We start from the raw sequence: 14087 nt of genomic DNA, 5'->3' as shown, positions 1-14087 counted from the left end.
ATATATATATGTGTGTGTGTGTGTGTGTGTGTGTGTGTGTGTGTGTGTGTGTGTGTGTGTGTGTGTGTGTGTGTGTGGAGGGATAGGAAATACACCCCGGGGATCACTTATGTGTCTCTGCTGGACACTTTCTTGGGTGGCGTAAGCTATGGTACCTTGCTGGCTAGGCTTACATAGGCCCTTGGGCCAATAGCCTACTACCTACCTATGAACCTATAACATAATCTATAAAAGGAAAATTGCAGTACCAAGAATATATCAACCTGGGACAAGAATGTGATACAAAAGAACTTAAGCAGGAAGTGTGTATAAATATTTGGGAATAAATAAATGGTCAGCAAAAAAAAAATCATGAACAAATTAGAACAAAGCTCAGTAAGGAATACTTCAGGAAATTAAAGTTAATACTGAAAACTGCTTGTCATCTAGGAATAAAGTCCAAGCTATAAATCAATTTGCTCTTTCTATTCTTCTGACTTACAGCTTTGGTGTGATTGACTGTACCCAAACAGCATTGAATCAGTTGGACAAGAAAACAAGAAATACGCTTCATGATTATCAAATGATATATAAAACCCAGTGCATACCAAGACTTTATATCCTTCGCTTGGAAGGTGGTGTGGGCCTCCCTGAAATGGACTACTACAGGTATAGATCTGCAACCATGCATATTTGCTAACCTAATCAGATCCAAACACATCTTTGCTTAGTTTAGCGTAAACATTTTAGAAGAAAGTAGGAATGGAAATTAAAAAAGCAATAGACAAAAAAAAAATCTGATGGCAACCTAAAGTGCCAAAAAATAAAATAAAATAAAGAAAAGGACCAGAAGAAAAGAAAAGTCCACAAATATAGTGGCAAGTATAGAAAACTTCTAGAACAATCTCATGTTGACCAAGATTTTCTACTGAAAGTTGAATTTAAACCAAAAGATGAAAGGCTAATAATTGCGACTCAAGATAGTGGGCTACACACATACTGGTGTATAAAGTCTAAAGAAAAAGTGGGAGAAATAAACAAATGAAGATTCTGTAAGACAGAAATAGAAACAGTTGCACAGCTCATTGTTAGGTGTGATGCACTCATAGCTAAAGTTTGTACACTGCAAGGCACAATAATGTGAGAAGACTGTTGCAGTGGGAATTGTGCAAATGCTGCAATAAAGAAATTGCAGAGAAGCATTTGAAACATGAACCACAAAGCATTATCAACAGTGATGAAATTTGTATCACAACAGATCACCCAATAAAAAAAACAGCTCAAAAAAATAAATGCAAGAAAACAAGACATAGTAGTTCAAGAAAAAATACAAAAGTAGCATTAAGAATTGAAGTTGCTACACCCATCTTATGTACTGAGAAACACAAAGTCATAATGTATCAGGATTTGCAAGCAGAAATGAGAACACTGTAGAAAAAATATACCCAGACAGTTCCAATAGTATTAGGAGCAACAGGACTGATAAAAAATACAATTCTGCTTAAACATGCTTTCAATGCATATAACCCTATAAGAAATACCGGAGGCAATTGTGGGTACACTATGGGTGCTGAGAAGAGCACTCTTGGTTAACATTAAAGACTGAAGCAATTCTAATTTGATGAACTTTAGTCATGCCCTGACTTAGGAGTAGTATGCATTCCATTCAAAGCAGGTAACACAAATAAGCATTTGGAGAAATTAAACACAATATACGCAAAGAGTTCTTTTGTGGTGTATCACAGGGTTCCATTCTAGATTTAGTATTATTCAGTGTGCATACGCTTCCCTTAGGATACATAATATGACAGCAAAGCCTACATTACCACTGTTATCTAACTATATGTTTCCATTCCTCAAGAAACTATGTCTTATGTTAGCAGTCTGGCTGATGACTTGGATTCTGTGTCCATGGCCAGATTGGAAGTGGAATGTTTGATTTAGTACCTGGAAAACAATGGCCATTACTATATACTTTGCAGGATCATCTGCTTCAGTTCTGTGCACTAACATTACCTATAGTGGTAACAGACTGGAATTTGTGCTGAAGGTGTGTAATCTGAACAGAGATGCCAGAAGGTGTTGAAGACTGGGGGGGGGGGGGGGGGTGAGAGGGGCACTTAGTAATCTAAAAAAGGCAATTTTTTAGGTTCATAGGTTCATACTAGGCTATCTTCCCTAGGGCATTTATAAGCCTAGCCAGAGTGTGTTTGGCTTTCGCCACCCATTTTAAATTAATTTTGCTATGCCCTTTTTCGAGGTTAGTATACTGTGCCTCTATCTAACAGTGACACAGAAGTGATACCCGGGGTAAACCTACGATCTTCCATCCACTCGTCAAGATTCCTCTTGAAGAGAGTCAATGAGGGACTCTGCCTAACCTGGACTGGGATTTTATTCCAGAGTGAAGGGAGCCCCTGGGTTATGAATCTGTCCCTCCAGCATGTCCTATTTATTTCAGTGCTGAGGTTCAAGTCACTCGTGCGCGTAGCTCGATGGGATTTGGATTTTCTGAGGTGCAGCATGTCCATTAATTCCGGGTTGGATCAATGACCTCCCTTGATCTACATGTGAATCCCTTCATGATTAGGTGGGCTATACAAAATGTTTAGCCCACCTAATGGTGTTTAGCTTGAGGCCATGGCTCTGGCACCAGTTGTCTGTTTCTATGAGGCCCTTTTGGAGGATGCTTGTGTCAGCTGGAGAGTCGATTATGGTGCCCAGTTTGCAGTCATCTGCGAACTTGGTAAGCCACAGTCCATCAGTGTTGGCCTGTACCTCCGAGAAATATATACCGAACAAGAGAGGTCACAGGACTGAGCCTTGTGAGATGCCACTTGTAACTGGTTTGGAGTCTGACATGGCTCCAGCAATTCTAACCATGTGGGTTTTGTCCTTGAGCCAGTTTGCAACCCATCTAGTGACATAGGGGTTTATATTTAAGCTGGTGAGCTTATCTATAATGCCCAAGTGGGGTATTGTATCGAAGGCTTTTGTGAGGTCCAGGTAGGCTGTGTGGACCACCTTCCCCCTGGTGACTGTTTCAAAGAAATTGACCAGGTTTAAGAGGCAGGATCTGCCCTTAACAAAGCCGAAATGGGTAGGATCCAGTGTCTGTAGGTCCTCAATATCTTTATTTATGAGGTCCATGATGATCCTTTCCATAGCTTTGCAGACCAAGCTAGTCAGGCTTATGGGGCGATAGTTTCCAGGATCCGTTGAGGCACCACCTTTGTGGAGAGGGACCACTGTTGCTGTACACCACTCTTTGGGTACATATCCTGTAGTAAGGCTGAGATTGAACAGTAGTTTTATGTTTGTGTTTAGCTCTTCTTGGAGTTCATGTAGGACGAAGCCTGGGGCACTGTCAGGTCCCATTGATGCTGTGTTTTTTGCTTTGGAGAGGGCGGCTCTTACCTGAGCATCTGAGATGTCAGGGGGGCAGCACTCTGCTGGGATAGATATTTGCCCTTTTGGTGGGGAGGGGGGGAGAAGTTTGCGCTGAACCTGTCAGCTAGGATGTTGTCAATGTCTGTGGGTTCGGTGTATTTTTTGTCATTTTGGACTAATTCTGAGCATATCTGGGAATTCCCACCCAGGTTCCTAACATAACTAAAGAAAGCCTTGTAAAACACGAACAAACCAGCAAAAACAAAGGTTCCAAAAAGTAATAAAGGCACTGCTCCCAGATAAGACCTTAACGCTCACTTTTATTCACAAATGCAGATACAAACAGCGTTTTCGCCACTCTAGATAGGTAGCTCCATCAGAGGTTCAGAACAGCGCGAGAACTGCGCTTTAAATAACACTCACTTTTGGAAATGAGGCTATGCCTCCATATTTGCTAAGTACATCAATTAGATACAAAAAATAAAAAATAAACATTAGGGCAAATGAGGTAAACATCTCATTCAAGTTAAAACTTTTTTGTCTTCACTTTTTAAACAAAAAGTGACAACCCATTAAAAAATGTGAGTGCACTTAGATACATATTATGTAAGACATTTGTACCATATTAGATAGGATAGCGCACTCAGAAGAATACCTTACTTATATGCTTTCTATGTATTACCTAAAAAACATAATTAAAAATAACTGCAAAAGCAGCTAACTCTATCAAAATAGTGTTTTTTAGTTTTATTTAAAAACAACTTAATAAACAGTGACAACCTGTAGCAAAGCCAATGCTGGTAAAATGTACCATATTGGCATAGAAATCAATACCATAAGCATGACTAAAAAATAACCTACTAGTGTCATGACATTTAAGTAGCACAGAACCTACACTAAAATATCACTTACTTAAGTGGTAAAAAGTGCACCCCTAGGGCGTCACCTCATATATGACTTGAGCTTCAGATAAGGTGCTATATTGCAGCTTTCATTCAAGCCAGGTGCATTAAAAGCATCCAGCTTGAGCTGCCATATTAGCTCTCTAATTTCCAATAGCATAGATGTAGGGCCACCCCTACAAGAAGCTGGTAAATGATCAATCCCCATAAACAGAAAAGCATGCTCGGGGAAAGAATCAATGTGTTTAGCCAAAGCGTTTTCACATTTCTTGTTTTTGATAGCATAAACATGCTGGTAAATCCTGTCTTTGAACCTTCTATCGGTCTTCCCGACATAAAAGGCAGGACAGCATGAACAAAATGCAATGTAAATAATCGACTTTGTGTCACAATTTACTCTGTGGCTAATAAAAAATTTTCTACCCGCTAGAAAAAAAGTACTACCTGTTTTTATATGAGTACAAAACTTACATGACCCACAAGCAAAAGACCCCTTAATTCTGGAACTATTATCTCCAAGTGGGCTCATTTGGAGGAGGTCCTTGATATTCCGCCCTCTCCTAAACACCATCACTGGTTTATCACCAAGTTTATTGAGCAACAATCCATTACTGGAAATAAAAGCCCAATTCTTGTGTAAAATATCCTGTATTGCTAAGGAATTCAAATTGAATGTCGAGATGAAACTACATGGGAACACGTTAGTTGGGGTACCTACTGGAAATATATCAGAAGAACATAGATTTACAGTAGTGTCAACTTGTAACCCCTCACAATCAGGCATTAAAGATGTTATAGAAAGAAGTGGTTTGTTATGACACTAGTAGGTTATTTTTTAGTCATGCTTATGGTATTGATTTCTATGCCAATATGGTACATTTTACCAGCATTGGCTTTGCTACAGGTTGTCACTGTTTATTAAGTTGTTTTTAAATAAAACTAAAAAACACTATTTTGATAGAGTTAGCTGCTTTTGCAGTTATTTTTAATTATGTTTTTTAGGTAATACATAGAAAGCATATAAGTAAGGTATTCTTCTGAGTGCGCTATCCTATCTAATATGGTACAAATGTCTTACATAATATGTATCTAAGTGCACTCACATTTTTTAATGGGTTGTCACTTTTTGTTTAAAAAGTGAAGACAAAAAAGTTTTAACTTGAATGAGATGTTTACCTCATTTGCCCTAATGTTTATTTTTTTATTTTTTGTATCTAATTGATGTACTTAGCAAATATGGAGGCATAGCCTCATTTCCAAAAGTGAGTGTTATTTAAAGCGCAGTTCTCGCGCTGTTCTGAACCTCTGATGAAGCTACCTATCTAGAGTGGCGAAAACGCTGTTTGTATCTGCATTTGTGAATAAAAGTGAGCGTTAAGGTCTTATCTGGGAGCAGTGCCTTTATTACTTTTTGGAACCTTCGTTTTTGCTGAAAGAAAGCCTTGTGATTATCCTTAGTGTCCTGTGCAATTTTTCTCTCGAAGCTGGCCTTAGACGATTTTATGAGTGCCCGTAGTTTTTTGCTAATACTGATCAGAGATGCCTTCCCTTTTTGGGATTTTGTTCTATCATGTAGTAGCTTCATCCTAATATTGTATAGTTTGTTTATGGCTGGGGTCCACCAGACAGGACGTCTGCCTTTGGAGGATTGGGTCTTGGTTTTATTTGGGATTGCATGATCCATGCATTCCTGAAGGTGTTCATAGAAAGCATTTATAAAGGATTCTGCGGTCTGGGCCGTATTTTCCACAGGCCCGGGGACTTTGAAGGATTCCACCTTGGTTTTAAGGAGTGTGAAATTTGCTTTAGAGAAGTTTTTCACTGTGGTTTTCTGGGCAGGAGGTGGGGTCGGGATGTGAATATCCAGTGAGATTAGTTTATGGTCTGATCTTACCAGTGAGGGATACACTTCTGGTCTGGAGCATAGAGTCCCCATGTTGGTGATGATCAGGTCCAGTATGTTTTCCCCGCTTGTGGGAGTGGTAACAAGTTGTTCCATAGCATTTGAGTTTATAAATTCTAGGAACCTTTGGGCTAGGGTGTTGGAGCTAGAGTAATGCTCCCAGTCTATGTTTGGGTAGTTGAAGTCACCCAATATAATGGTGTTTGGAGAGACCTTCATATTTTCCAGTGTTCTCAGGAAGGCCGAGTGGGGTTCCTGGGTTTGGGAGGGTGGTCTGTAGCAGGCTATAAACTGGAAGGCAGTTTTACCCACTGTTAGTTGCACATGGATAGTCTCTGATGCTTTGTGCTGTGCCACCAACCTGGAGGTGTAGGTATCTTTGATGAATATTGATACTCCCCCTCCTTTTGTGGTTCGGTCCAAGTTTTGGGGCCGAAAAGCATGGTATGAGGTTTAACCTGGTAGTGCTGGGGTGCTCTCAGGAGCCTTGAACCAGGTTTCTGTTACTGCACAGATATCAATGTTCTCCATGCTAAGGAGAGTTTTGAGTGCATGCATCTTGAGGTTTAGACTTATGGCGTTGAGTAGCATTACTCTTAGTTTCTTATCCCTTGTGATACCTATGGAGGTGGGTTTGTCTTTTGAGCCTTGCCTAAAAAAGGCACTATGGGGGTAGCAAGAGCCTTTGCCAATATCCGAAAGCCCAGGGGTGACAGGTGCAAGCCGTCCCTAGCAAAGCATCGTGGCTTATCGAGCATGTCATTTCAGGCTGACAGGTATTGGATCTCTTTTGAATGACACCAATACTTAAGCCAATTGTTGAAATTGATCATCTTGTCTTCATATTGTGGCATCATTCTTGGTGAGGGTAAGATGCTACTCAAGGTCAGGGTCATACCGGCCTGGGCTACATGCTCAGAGAGCTCCTCTATGTCTCTTTTCATGTAGTCCAGGGAGGTACGTCTCAGGTCATTCACACCAGCATGGACAATGACTGTGTCATATTTGTACTTGCCTTGGAGTGACCTGAGTGCTTGTGTTATGTGGCGGATCCTAGCGCCCGACAGGCAGCTCACCGTGACCTTCTCCTTGTTCAGCCTGGTGAGCGGGATGTCAGTATGCCTGACGATAGAGTCACCTATTACAAGTGTATCAGGTGTGTTGTTTAGCCTTAAGGGCTGTGACTGTTCGGCACACTGGCTTTGTGAGCTATGTGTTGCACGAGTTTTGTTTTGGGGTAGCGGTTGCTTGGGTGTCTGCTTTGGAGGTCTCTGCTGCTTAGGTAGATTTTTATTTAGAGCCTCCGAGTATGTTTTTGTGTGTTTATGTGTTTGGTTTGCTGTCGTGGTAGGTCTATGTGAGACTGGAATTGTAGTGAGTGTGGTTTCCTTCTCCTCCTGACTGGTTTTAAAACTATATACTACCACAACATCGGTTCACTTGGAGGACATTTTAAGCTTAGCCAACTTCCCTTTTGGTGCTTGAATTAACATTTCCTGATTGGTCTTACCTATCCCCATGGCTGTTAATTGCATATTAGCCCTTTTGGAATAAATGTGATCATACTATAGATAATTTGAGGGGACCCATGTAAGGGATGCATCATTTAGGAACTGCCTAAGTCATTAGTGGCATGAGGGGCAATCCTGGAGTACATTTTCTATTACCCATCCTTAGGTCCAAGTTGCATTTGAATATGAACAGGGATGAGTTTTGTTTTACTTGAATGGATAGTCTGCTCTGGAACAGTGGTAGCCTTTGTGATATATATCCATCTCTCCACAACATACAGTTTAGATAACTGGACTAGGTATTTCTGATGCCATTTGACTTGCTGATGTTCAGTAGGTCCATCTGTATTAGATCAGAGGATGCCTTGTATGCCAGACATGTCACCTCTAAGCACTCTGTAGGATACTGAGTATAGTGAGAAATCTTTGAGGTGGCCTATGCAAGACCTATTGTTTAGGACTTGTATCCTTTTAGTAAGGTATCTCTGTGGGTATTCCAATTGTTGCATGGGTCTGGACAGATACATGCCAAAGTGGGCATTATACAAAATTATTGACCTAATGAGGGCTTTGTAAAGGGAGACAATAACATCTCTAGACCTAGTCACAATCAATTTGTTTATAAGCTGTGCAATATAGAAAGACTTTCTTATGACTCTAGGCACATATTGGTCAAAGGTTAGGTCACTGTACACACAAGTTCCCAAATGCCAAACAACTGGGTCAGTTCTTAGGGGGCATTGTCAATTTGGCAGTTCCCTGGAGTAGATGAATTCCCAAAGGAGTTTAGTTTCAATTCATGATTCTGGCACCAGTTATTGTTTGGGACAGACCTTCCTGCATGATGGTTAAGTCATTTGGGGACTTAGTAACTGCTCCTAGCTTGCAATCATCTGAAACTTAGTCGGCCAAAGCCCTTTGGTATTTCCTTTTACTTTTTAGATGTATATGCCAAACAGAAAAAGTCTCAGCACCACACCCTGGGGGATTCTATTGGTGACTGGTCTCTTCACCTGTTTTGATCTCCTGCATTCTGTGAGCAAGCATACATGCATGCATTATTTGATTCACCTTCCTGATTGTATTAACCTGATTGTATTAAATTATACTCCTTGTATAATACAGCACCACTTGTTAGAATGTGTTTTAAATTTGTAGTTTCGAACAGTCTTCTAGTAAGCAATGAAACAAAATGTATGAACCAATAATGACACAACTACCCATTTCAGAAAATTTCAACCATGAAAGGCCACTCAAACTTCTGTCATTACAATCCACCAATATCAGTAAGTATGCAAAATCTCTGCAGAAGTAAGCCATCTAAATAATTCCACATTAAAGGGATCTGTAACTAACGAAGAAGTTGCTGCTAGCAAACAATTTTATATTTCATTGTTTCATCTACAAATAAAGTGCCCGTTGCCCTTGAAGAATAAATTGCCTATGCTACATTAAAAAATGATAAGCTAGTAAATTTGCAATGGGGAATGGATTGCAAAATGATAACAGAAATATAGTTACTAGGTAACTCCTCCAAAGGAGGACATTCATAGGACTGCAGCATCCACTCCCTTTAAAGTACAACACAGTACAGTATCAGCAATCCATCTGCTTACTGTGGGAGTAGAACCCACAGCCTTCTGCATCAAAAGTAAGTATGCTATCTGGAACCATTGAAAAAACTTTCACAGCAACTGGTAAAATCCAAAAATCTTTATTGTACCACACACCGGTTGAGCGCTTTCTCCCCTACTGAAGGGACTTCATCAGGGTTCTGATGAAGTCCCTTCAGTAGGGAAGAAAGTGCTCAACCGGTGTGTGGTACAGTAAAGCTTTTTGGATTTTACCAGTTGCTGTGAAGTTTTTTTCAGTGGTTCCAGTTGTGGTTTGGAGTTGGAGGTATTGCTATTAAGTATATTATCTGTTGTGCTACTAACAATGCAAATGACTTAGCATAAGTAGCGCTAAATGTCTCTTCCCCTGAAGCTCTCAGTTCATTGTAAAATCCACTTGACATTGAACTAAATCTCTCAACTTCGCAGCACAAGAAACCTGGAAAAAGCCAACATTTATTTGGGGGGGGGGCAAAGGCCCAAAACCAGGGACACATTTTAAATATTGCTTGTATAATCTTAGAAAGTTGCTAAAATAAAGTGTTATATGTTACCATGTGTTTCCTGAAAGATAAGAAGACTGAAACTTAAAGGGCTATCATTCTTTAGTGAATTCAGTTCTCACTGATTTGCCAGAAAACCACAAATTTTAAGAGGAACAGACCAAAAGTATGAGCCAAATATTCTGTGAAAATCTGGACAGTTGAGAGCTATGGACTCAACTCCTTGAATCACAAGTGGTGGTGTGGATGGAGAATTCAGGCTCTTGTTTGAGCCTGAGTAACACTAACTACCAGATATACCTAACTGGGGCATTTTATACACACACACACACACACACACACACACACACACACACACACACACACACACACACACACACACACACACACACACACGAGCAGCATAACCCCTGAAAATAAAAGAACAAAACTCTCCTTAATGGCATAACTCTTGCTCTGGCAGCACCAACAGAATGGCGGCAGCATAGCTCCTGTAATACAGAACAATAAGAGAACAAGAACAGCGAGTTTAGTTAGTTCAACTTCTGCTCATGAATCCATGTTAGAGTGAAAACTCCAGTTCATTAATTTTTCCCGACAGGTCTTGCAGCTGTAAAAGTGTGTGTGTGTGAGGGGGCTCCCCTCCCCCTGACTCTATGGTTCTGGTTTTGGCACCCATGAATCTAAATGGGTCCCTCATGAAACTCTGATGGGACTGACAATGAGTCAAAGAACATTGATCGCAATCCCTCAAAATCCCTTAAATTAAAAACTATAAAAAAGATTATGAAACTACCAGAAAAAAAATCTTCTTTTCAGAGAGGCAAGCTCCCTGAGTAGCCAGCGTGATGGATGATGCCTCAATAAACCCCTGCTTATATACATATATACATCTACACACACATATCAACTATTACATCACACTATCTCAGGGAAACGAGAAAACCTCATGACAACAAGTTTCAGTGTTTTCAGCACAAACCCTGGAATCGCACATTGGTGATTGACATTATTATCCTCTCATTAGTGTAGCACTCTTACACCTGGTAACCTTCTGAGTGTTGTATTTGACAACAAGACAACACTTAAAGACCAAGTTTTTGCTGTTGTCGGGTGTTCCTGTTGCTATCTCAGGAATGTCACCCTTATTAAACAACTTACTCCACCTTCAGACTTCCTGTAGTGGTTCATGCTGTGGTAGCTTCTCATCTGGGCTATTGCAATCCCATGTACCTAGATCTTTCTAATTGTGAACTTGATTGTCTGCCGTTGGTTCAAAGCCTAGTTGCTTACTTGGATATCTTGTTACAAGGTATTACAACAGGTCTGTGTGAACTACACTGGCTTCCAGTTCAAGTGTGGATTATATAAAAAGTTTTAGTCATGGTCTGTCTTGCTCTGCATGACCTAGGTTCCCATGCTTTCAAGATGTTCTGCTTTGGTCCTTGAGCATGGCCATCTAGGTGCTACTGGCACTTCCAGAGGTGTGACTCAAGCCTTCTGTCATTTGTGACTTGGATTATTAAGGGCCAAGCCTCAGGAACATGCCACATTGATTGGCTCAAGCAAAATCTAAAGAACTATCTTTCTGACCCTTACTACAGCTGAACAATTTGTAATTGTTATTAGTGCTGTTATGCTATATTTTTGCCATGCATTTCATTCTGTTTTATTATAATTTGCTTATTATTTTGCTTTAGTGATCTCTTCCTTTTAATATTCTGTTTTCTTAGTTCATTTTTGCTTGTCTCTGCATTTATATATAATCTTATAAAAAAGCTTGAACCTGATTTTTCCTCAAGAGGGAAATGAGCAGTAAAAAAAAAAAAGAAAGAAAAAAAGTGAGAAGAGAGCAGGTTGAAGGTCACAACTCAGTTATCTTTCCTTCCCCTTCTTAACCAGCTTTAAGAGTTGTGTAGAATCATTCCTCAGCACTAATCAATGGCATGCTAGAACAGTCAAGGCAAACAGAACACAGCTCTGGATAAAGTGCCCAAGCAAAAGAGCAAATCTAATGAAAAAAACTCCAGAGGCACACCACGACAAATGGAGCCGACCTGATGAAAATCTTTTTATTCACACAAAGAGCACAGAACAATGGCCAGTAAGTGCTTTCACGTTTCTCTGAACACTTCTTTCGCTTACTGGCCATTGTTCTGGAATTTCAGACTTCATATCCTTCAGAAAATGCATTATAAAGTGAACATTTTATTGTAACAGCATTCTAAGTATATAAGAATGATATTTTAAATATGTATGTAATGTTGAACCTTTGTCCCTTATTTTTATTTGCCTCTGATTCATACTTTAAAAGGTTAAGAGTTTTTATTTTCTTTTTTATCACAATCAGATCATTGGGTGTGCAATGGATGAGAAAGAAAATTTTTGGAGTGAATTGGATGAAATGGTGATGACTGTACCCAAGGGTGAGAGAGTGGTGATTGGAGCAGATTTCATTGGGTATGTTGGTGAAGGGAACAGAGGGGATGAGGAAGTGAAGGGTAGGTATGGTGTTAAGCAAAGGAATGCAGAAGGTCAGATGGTAGTGGATTTTGCGAAAAGGATGGACATGGCTGTGGTGAATACATATTTTAACAAGAGAGAGAGGAGCATAGGGTGACATACAAGAGTGGAGGAAGATGCACACAGGTGGATTATATCTTATGTAGGAGGGCCAGTCTGAAGGAGATTGGAGACTGTAAAGTGGTGACTGGAGAAAGTGTAGTTAGGCAGCATAGGATGGTGGTTTGTAGGATAACGTTGGTGATCAAGAAGAGGAGGAGGAGTGTGAGGGCAGCACCAAGGATCAAATGGTGGAAATTGAAAAAGGGTAATTGTGAGGTGGAATTCAGGGATGAGTTAAGACAGGCACTAGGTGGCAGTGAAGAGTTACCAAATAGCTGGGTAACTACAGCAGAGCTAGTAAGGGAGATGGCTAGAAAGGTGCTTGGTATCACATCGGGACAGAGGAAGGACAACAAGGAGACATGGTGGTGGAATGAGGAAGTACAGGAGAGTATACAGGCAAAGAGGTTGGCAAAGAAGAAGTGGGATTGTCAGAGAGATGAAGAAAGTAGACAGGAGTATAAGGAGATGAGGTGTATGGCAAAGAGAGAGGTAGCAATGGCTAAGGATAAGGCATATGAAGAGTTGTATGAAAGGTTGGACACTAAGGAGGTAGAAAAGGACCTGTACCAATTGGCTAGACAGAGGGACCAAGCTAGGAAAGATGTGCAGCAGGTAAAGGTGATAAAGGATAATGAGGGAAACATACTCACAAGCGAGGAGAGTGTGTTGAGGAGATGGAAAGAGTACTTTGAGGGGTTGATGAATGAAGAGAATGAGAGGGAGAGAAGGTTGGATGATGTAGGGATAGGGAATCATGAAGTACAATGGATTAGCAAGGATTAAGCAAGGATAGCTATGAAGAGAATGAAGAATGGAAAGGCTGTTGGCCCAGATGACATACCTGCGGAAGCATGGAGGTGTTTAGGTGAAATAGCAGTGGAGTTTTTAACCAGATTGTTTAATGAAATCTTAGAAAGTGAGAGGATGCCTGAGGAATGGAGAAAAAGTGTTTTGGTACTGATTTTTAAGAATAAGGGTGATGTGCAGAGCTGTAGTAACTACAGAGAGATTAAATTGATCAGTCACAGCATGAAGTTATGGGAAAGAGTAGTGGAAGCTAGGTTAAGAAGGGATGTGATGATTAGTGATCATCAGTATGGTTTCATGCCGGGAAAGAGCACTACAGATGCGATGTTTGCTCTGAGAGTGTTGATGGAGAAGTACAGAGAATGTCAGAAGGAGCTGCATTGTGTTTTTGCAGACTTAGAGAAAGCATATGACAGGGTGCCTAGAGAGGAGTTGTGGTATTGTATGAGGAAGTCAGGAGTGTCAGAGAAGTATGTAAGAGTGGTACATGATATGTACGAGGGTAGTGTGACAGTGGTGAGGTCTGCAGTGGGAGTGATGGATGCGTTTAAGGTGGAGGTGGGATTACATCAAGGATCAGCTCTGAGCCCTTTCTTATTTGCAATGGTGATGGACAGGTTGACAGACGAGATCAGACAGGAGTCCCCGTGGACTATGATGTTTGCAGATGACATTGTTATCTGTAGTGAGAGTAGGGAACAGGTGGAGGAGACCCTGGAGAGGTGGAGATATGCTCTAGAGAGAAGAGGAATGAAGGTCAGCAGGACTAAGACAGAATATATGTGTGTGAATGAGAGGGAGGATAGAGGAATGGTGATGATGCAAGGAGTAGAGGTGGCGAAGGTGGATGA

The sequence above is a fragment of the Protopterus annectens genome, chromosome 12.part0 (genome assembly GCF_019279795.1).
Source record: "Protopterus annectens isolate FY-2018-M chromosome 12.part0, PAN1.0, whole genome shotgun sequence".
NCBI lineage: Eukaryota > Metazoa > Chordata > Ceratodontiformes > Protopteridae > Protopterus > Protopterus annectens.
The sequence above is the reverse complement of the archived record's forward strand: the minus strand, read 5'-3'. Positions refer to the sequence as shown.